Below are 8,519 nucleotides of genomic sequence, written 5' to 3' on the forward strand. Positions count from 1 at the left end.
TTTGTTAAACTTAAATGCCACCAAAAAGGAGCCAGTTTTAATGATAATGCCATGCATTGTACAGAATCGATCCAACGATTCACTTATGTTTACATAACAAAAACAGTTATAGTCCTTGTTATAGTCCTTTTGCCTATGTGGTGTTAAATTGAGTAATAAAAGCTCAAAAACAAACCCCAGGCTTCAATATGCGTTGGTACTATGTGATGGTATGTATGATAATTGACAAAAGCAACAAGAGAAATTCCTGCAAACATGTAATAGAATACAGGGTGTCTTTGTTAACTACAAACGTCCATACAATTTAATTTTCTTACAAAATTCACATTGTTTCAAGAGATAACAAACATTTTAAAAAGTGTGAAAAGTGTGAAAAGGGACATAATTCATGAAAAAAATTTAAAAGGAATTGTAATTTCATGTTAATATGACCATCTATTATAACATGTTATGTCCTTACCTGAAACAAGGAAAAATAGAGAAATCGTTTTTCCTGTAGAGACATACTTCTACGCTGGTGTAACGAAGAATATTGACCCGGTTTGAAAATTGACCCGTGGGTCATTTTTCAACGTTGAAAATTGATACCAAAATCGTGAAATTTATACCCGGGATCATTTTCAACGATATGAGAAAGATTTTTCTAAACTCCGATTACCTCGACCCGTTGAAAATTGATCCTGTTGAGAATTGACCCAAACCGCAGAGTTTTGATCTGAACTGGAACTTACTCTTCATGGTTTAAATGTACAACCATGCACACATTTGAAAATTTCAGTTTTAAAATGTACATACTGTCCAATACATATGCGGACAAGGCTAATATCTTATAGGCTGATATGTCCAATTAATCATTTAGTTTTTAGATTGAAAATATGATATTCATTTATTATTACAATACTATGTATAAAATCTAAGAAGATGACCGTTTGCTTCGGAATGAAGCAGGCGAGTAGGGCTAGAATACTTTTTGACATAGATGACATGGTTTTCATTCCCTCATGTGACAGAATTTAAAGTTTAAACTTGTCACAATCTCTGATAAATATATCTAACAAACATATTGCCCGTTATCGTCACTTTAAGGCAATTCAACAGAGCTCTATTCGACAGGCACCTGACGTTGTATACTTTTTTTAATAATTGAAAATATATAACCTCTATACTGCTTTATTGGGTAAAGGGTATATATATTTATATCAAGACAAAAGGATATAATGTCAAATACCTATGCTTAATTTGAAGAAGTCAGAATATTTCACTGACAAAATAATAAATGATTGGTTGTCATATTTTTATCCTTTTTTATATATACTGGTTTTTTTTTAATACATATATATACAGCATATACATATTTACACATGTTTTTAATTTTTTACGACTTAAAAGAAATAATTTTTCATAAACTTGTCTGATTAACTTTATTGAAGCACCATCCAATTTTCTGCATAAAAGTTATGGTTCTTCTAAAAAAGGCAATTTATTTCTATAATTTTGAGTTTTCAATTCTATTATTTACCTGTTAATTAGAAACACAGGCAACTGACGTAATATATTTTCTCAAAATTAAAAACATATACCCTCTACAGCAAAAATGATATCAATTAAAAAAAAAGTAGGTTTGCAACTAAATATACAGTCGGAGGATTGTTGATCTAATTATATTAATAGTATATACATGAAAAGGTATGCGAAAAGTATACAACTGATAGATATGTTGTTTGCAGCAGCTGTATCAAGGAAAAATCCGAATTGCTTAAACATGTACAAATTGAAGCAACCAGGACAGTGACAGGGATCAGAGTTAATTCTTCTAAAATAATTTTATATAGTGAGCTTAATTTGGAAACCTTGCAATCTCGGAAGTGTAACCATAAACTAATTATATTCTACAAGAATATAAATGGTTTAGCACCACAAGATATGTTAGATTGAATTCAATCATATTTTCTTACTGAACATGCATATAATCATAGATCGAATTAGCTTTTTTACTATCTACCACTATATACTTATTACAATAGCTTTGCTACGTCTACATGTAAATTATGGAATAATCTTCATGCAGAAAAGAAAATTTCATCAACTTTATCTTTCTTTTAAGTCAAAACTTAAAAACAAAATATACCTAGAGCTTACAAACCTTTCAGTTAAGACAATAGGAAATATTATTTTACGTCAATTACGGAATAAAGCTAGTGAAACTTAATTATTTAAGGATTTTTTTTCTGATGTGAGTCGATGTTTATACTGTGGGTCTGAATCTGAAGGAAATGTGATTTTTCCCCTGGATATTCAAGATAAGTGTACCATTTTATATGAACTATATACTTTATGGTAGTTCTGATTTTTCACATAGATAAAATTGTAAAATTGTTTCCCATGTTTATACTTATATTAGATCTCCAAAGCGATTTTGATTCTCTTAAGGTACACTGTTTAAACCTATTTAAGTATTATGCCTGTATATTTACTTAATATATAGTTCCCTTTTATTTACTGTTCTTTTTAAATGGGCTGGATCATGAAAATCTCATTCTTATGTTTGTATCTCTGCAGGTATAAATGAAGGTGATATGTTTGTTAATATAGGTGTGAGTGAACATGTCTACCAACAGTATGTCATACAATCATATATGATAACTAGAGCAAAACTCGTTGCAAAGCAACGAGGGGGTCTTCCGTTGATGTCGGAAGTAAAGCTTGAAGGTCCTGTAAGAAGCAGAGCTCTTAAACCAAACACAAGAGTAAATTATATAAAAAAATGAAAAAATCGAATTATTCCTGGTACGACTTAACAAAACCCGAATGATTTTAAGTACGAATTGACAAAAAACCTTTTCGATTTCAAGAACGACTTAACAACAAATATCCGAATGTGTTCAAGTACGATTAACAATTATTTTTGGTACGAGTTAATTTCACTTTTAACTTTATGCTATTTTTTAAACCAAGAACGTGGAATAAAAATTTCCGGAAAAATCAATGTTTAAACCCCAATATCTCTTTAATGCATCATCCGATTTAAAAACGGTTTTTAGTGTTAGATTCAGCTTATTTAGCTCTACAAAATACATATACGTTTTCTATTTGATCAATAATTTCAAATTTTCAAAAAATTTGATTTACTTCCGGTTTCGACCGGAAGTGACGGATTTTCATTTCCAGCCTTATTACATGGCAAAACGATCAATATATAAGCTCGAAAAATTTCAACTTTCTATCTTGAATCGTTTTTGAAAAAGGCCGCGGACAAAATGACTTTTTGAAATTTTTAAAAATGACGTAACGTAAAAATGGAAGTGATGTTGCTATAGAAACTTTAACATCTTTGAGGCATTATAATTTTACATTATCTCTGAAAGTTTCATAAAAATCGGTCAAAAACTTTTTGAGTTATGAAGCCGAAAAGGAGTCAGAAAAAAAAGGAAAAGTATAATAATAGAAAGAAACCGAAGAATAACAAGAGGGTCTTCCGTTGAAAACGGAAGACCCTAAATATTCAGATAATTATTTAATATTCAAGTACCTCATGTCTTATATACCATAATATACACATTTAACACGTTTAAATTAAATTAATAATGAAGGTGGCTGTGATAGGAAGGTCAACCATTTTCTCCAACGCTGCTGTATGATCTTCTACTACTTATTTCTATTCAAAAAATGCAATTTATCAATTTATTGACGAAAACAATTACTGTAATTAAATTTATGATAAATGTTTGTGATCAAAGCAATTTAGAAACTTTAAAGCAAAATTATATTGTCATCCTGTACAAAAATTAGGTTGCTTACTTGCTACAGATTCCATGAAGCAGAATTGTTAATGCCTGGAAAAATTAGCGATTTTGATGATATTTAGTTACATCAAAAGTTATTCTAACGGAACAAACAAAACACCAAAAATCGGCTTTCAAGATATAGTTACTACAGCATTGTTCATGAAAGAGTAATCATGTTAGCATATCATCATTTTGTAAACTGTTATTGGCTGGATGGCTGTGAATACAAAATTCAGATAGTCACAGTTTTAACAAACTGAGTGGGTACAAACACAAAAATCTCAATATGACATACTGTAATTTTTTTTATTAATACCCACTCAGAAAATTTACAATGAACAATATCAAAGTTTCAATTTACTGGGTGAACGTAAAACCAAAATTAGATAATATGACGTATTGTAATTTTTTAAAATTATTTATATTTGTACACTTCTCCAGCAAATTAAAAAAAAAAAGAGTTTTTCTGAATTGAATATTTTAACGTGTAACCATGTATTTTAATATTATTAAAAAACATATAGTTCTTTAAATATATATAGATATCACACACAGCAATTATACGCGAAAAGTTTATTATGAATAAAATAGTTATTACATGTACATATTTAAAGGGATACTATGTTAATTTAAAAAATAATTATTTAAGTCTTATTTTAATCCCCCCCCCCCCGTTGAAACATGTGAGCATGCCCCTAAATCTAAAGAATAAATATATAAAAACCGATAATTTTTAATTAAATAAATTCAAGTTATAATATTGATTCGTTAATTTGTGCTTCTTTGCTGTTGAATTTTGAACCGGTTTCATGATCAAAATTCCACGATGCGGGTCAATTTTCAACGGATTAGGGTCTTTATTCAACACCTTTGGTCTCAATATTCAACGTTGAAAGATGACCCCCGGGGCAATTTTCAACCCGGGTCAAAATTCTTCGTTACACCAACAGAAACGTTACGAAAACTTCACCCTGCAGTTTTAGAGGTGGTACTCTGACATTCTAGCTGTTTCAATATTGTTGTTTTTTAAATCAATGAAATTGTTAAAATGTTAAACTTTATAATTATACGTTTACTGTATCCAATTGCAGTCGGTATTATCGAAAATGTCGGCGCAAATCAGATAAAGTAAACGTATAATAAGACTATATTATATATAAGACTATATTGTTCGTATCCCCTTTCTCAACTACAACAAATATTATAAAAACTGGAATGAAAATATATTGACTGTTGGGATTTGATTTTTCGGTATACATAAACATAGACATATATGTCTGTATGTTTAAATGTATAATATAAGAAGTTTCGAACAGTGCATTTAGCTACAAAAATGACATTTTGTAGTAATAATCTATTTCACACACCATATTGAATATACATTGTATCTGTTTCCCTTTTATCCTTCTTTTTTTTTTTAGATCTGTGCAGCCATTGTGTATTCTTAATAAACGGATCAGTGTCATCAAATTTTGACAGGGATTACTTTGTTAGAAAAAATTGTTTGATTTTTCTTGACGTTTTCGGAATATTTCGGAATATTTTCCCGCTAAATACCAAAGAATTTTGAGGAGGCTGTGGTCAACAAATTATCCATAAGATCTGCCTTAAACTTCTAAACATGTTATGATACATCTATTATTGACTATTATTAAGTAAAAAGTTATAAACAAATAATTTGGCTTTTAAGATTTTTTTTATATCTTTATACAAAACTTTTCATCTGATTGGTGTAAATATGGCCTAAAAATGGCTACCACCATCCAGCTCACTTAAAGTATAACCCAGATAGCAAGCTTACGTTGGCCCAACGTTGGCTTATGATTGTAAGGTTGGCTACATATCGCTGTTGGTAGAACGATTGGACAAAGTAATTCATCCAACGTTGGTACATCAGCATTGTACCAACGTTGGGCCAAAATCAAATTGATCTCGGTGGGCGCGAATACACCACACCGATGTCGGGCCGACGGACTAAAATGTGTGTTTTGAATTTTTATATATATAAATGATTATTATACAGATGAACAAAGTATATAATTTTAAAATTTGTGTGTCTTTAGAAAACTATTGACTAAAAGTCTTTTATATTTTAAAAATCTTTAGATTAATTTAGATTAGTATTATATTGAATATTTCATAAATATATAATGGTTACTATAAATATAAATGTATTCAAATTAATTTCAGATTAAGAATTTTTGTTGTGAATTTTTTTTTTAAATGTACATGACTATGTTATGTGTGTCCATCATGAAGCATTTTACTTGTCTACACTTTGAATGCAGTGTAGTATCAATGCATAGTAACTTTTCTGCACTCTTGAATGAAACATTACCGCTAAAAAAAAACTGTGATGTCATTTTTGACAAAACCATCGGAGTAACTCGATCTGATGTTATCATCATGGCTGCCTGCAAGAATAATGTAAGTATGAAGATGTTCTTTAACAGATTTATTATATATCGGTGATTATTTTTCAATAATGTTCTCAAAACTTTGAATGAAAATAAAATTTGAAAGCAAATTAAAGGCAATTTTCTTGTACAGACATCCTCCTGCTGATGTTCAAACATGCTCTCTTTTATATTATTTGTGAAGATGAATAGAACTATGCAGTTTATCGTCTCAAGTTAAGGTAAAGGAACAGCTAATTTAACTGAATTTAATATTATGATAATATTCAATATTTAGGGTAGGAATTAAAGACACAATTTTTTATCATTGATGTGAGATGATCAGAATATGTCAGGGCAAAATGATATAATTGTCCTCAATGCAGCTTTAATAAATACTTCTGTCGTATGTTTGTATGATAAATCATCGGCATGATATGCTGATAATATCAGATCAGAAGCTGTGGGTCTTGCACGGATCTAAAAATGGTCGGATAGATCCATACCACCCCCCCCCCCCCTGCGCCCCTGGCCTCCTCCCCGGAAAATTCAAATTGACTTATTCACAGTAAAAAAGCAGTTATATTACAAAAAAAATTCTGATACACATATCAAAACTGCAGAGTAAAATAGGCCCCTTCCCGCAAACAAATCTGTTGTTGGATTGAAAACTAAATTCAATAAGACACATTAATGTACGTATTACATTTGTTTTAAATCGTTATATATTGAGGATTTTTTCTGCATTATTATTCCTATAATGTAAATGGAATTCCATAGATATATCAATTTATCTTTTTTTTTCCATTTATATGATTATTTTTTTTAATTTACAGCAGCATTTTGCGAAAACGGGCTTTTGAAGTTATCAACGAGGTCAGAACCAGAGAACTAAACTGGAACTGAACAAAGATAGTGACCAAACGCATTTATTGTGATTTGTTATTCATCTGATTGGAAAAGGGGATGAAAATAGGAGTAAAGAAAACAAATGAAGAAGATTGAAGAGATATGGAAGTATATAGATCGACTATAAAAAAAATTGAAAATTTGAATATTGATTATATTTCTGTGAGAAAACAATAAAGATTAGACTTACTGTTAATCTTTGTGAGATTGTTTTATAAGGACAACGTTTGGGGAATATTTGTTGGATTAAATCGTTGCCCCATCATTGGGCCAACATTTAAAGTGTCAATCTACTGACAATGGGCCAACGTCACGCCAGCGTGTTGGTGCAATGCTGCGCCGATGAGCAAAATTACTTTGGACCGATGTTATTTTCCGACATTGGGCCCACATAAATGATAACATCGGGCCAACGCTGGGTCAATATAAGCTTGCTATGTGGGAATAGATTAAGAGAAACAGTAATATTTCTTTTTTATACGAATCATACCTTTCAATTACAATAGGTAAGAAATCGAAGTACTTGGTATTTTGATCATTTCAGCTGGACTATTTTATATTTAACGTGCAATTTAGTCAACTTTAATTTAAACGATCCCCCATTCTCGGCAATGTTCGATAACTAAATTATCCGGATTTTTTTTTAATCGTACCATAAATCTGCCCTTTTTATATAGATAATTTTAATTAGTTATGTAGTGTTAATATAACATGCAGTTATTCAACAAACTTCGTAGCTTAGTGGTTTAACATAGAACTACTACACTCTGGGAAAGGGGTTTAACCCTCCGATGCACCGGTACAATCGGTTTTTTTTTCTAATTTTATCTCAACTTGTATATTTATTCCATGATATTCATCGTGGGTAAAATTGCAATAACTTCCTAAAATGCATGGATACCATCAACAAAGTTCTTCTTATTTTATGTCAATTTAAAGTTTGAAGGATAAATAACATTTTTATGATGAAAAAATACATTGAGGCTGAGGATCGGAGAACCTTAAGAATGAGTAACTTGCACTTAGAATTAAGGTCATGTAAATAAATCAACGGTCAACAGTAATGATGTTATCTATGATTTTTTTCAGTTTTCACCTCTGTCAAATATTTTTAAAAGCATATCTTATTTCACTCGCGGTCAAATTCCTTATTTAATATATCTTATTAACGGGTTTATGACAATTCTGCTGTTAAACGATAATTAATAAGCATTCATTTTCAAAAAAAAAGATGTATCATAATTTACTTATGTTTCAATTTCAAAGGAACAAAAAGGTTTTTTTTTAATAACAAAAAATATTCAATATCTCGAAAAGTAGTATTATAGTAATGAAAATTCTAACAATGACAATTTCATTCTTTTACCTCATGAAAAGGAGGAAATAGAAGAATTGAAACGATGAGAACAAAAATGTGACATCAGATTTC

General features: G+C 30.1%; 1 protein-coding gene across 1 annotated transcript in view; it reads left to right on the plus strand.

The window, feature by feature from the left end:
* LOC128161682 (perlucin-like) overlaps positions 1-6,611 on the plus strand; it is a 120,493-nt gene extending 113,882 nt beyond the window's left edge. The window contains exon 6 of the mRNA XM_052825047.1: positions 6,601-6,611. The gene's annotated coding sequence lies outside the window, so the exon portion shown is untranslated. The remainder of the gene's footprint in view (positions 1-6,600) is intronic.
* Positions 6,612-8,519: the final 1,908 nt, after the last annotated feature.

This window comes from Crassostrea angulata, chromosome 8 (assembly GCF_025612915.1).
Source record: "Crassostrea angulata isolate pt1a10 chromosome 8, ASM2561291v2, whole genome shotgun sequence".
Taxonomy (NCBI): domain Eukaryota; kingdom Metazoa; phylum Mollusca; class Bivalvia; order Ostreida; family Ostreidae; genus Magallana; species Magallana angulata.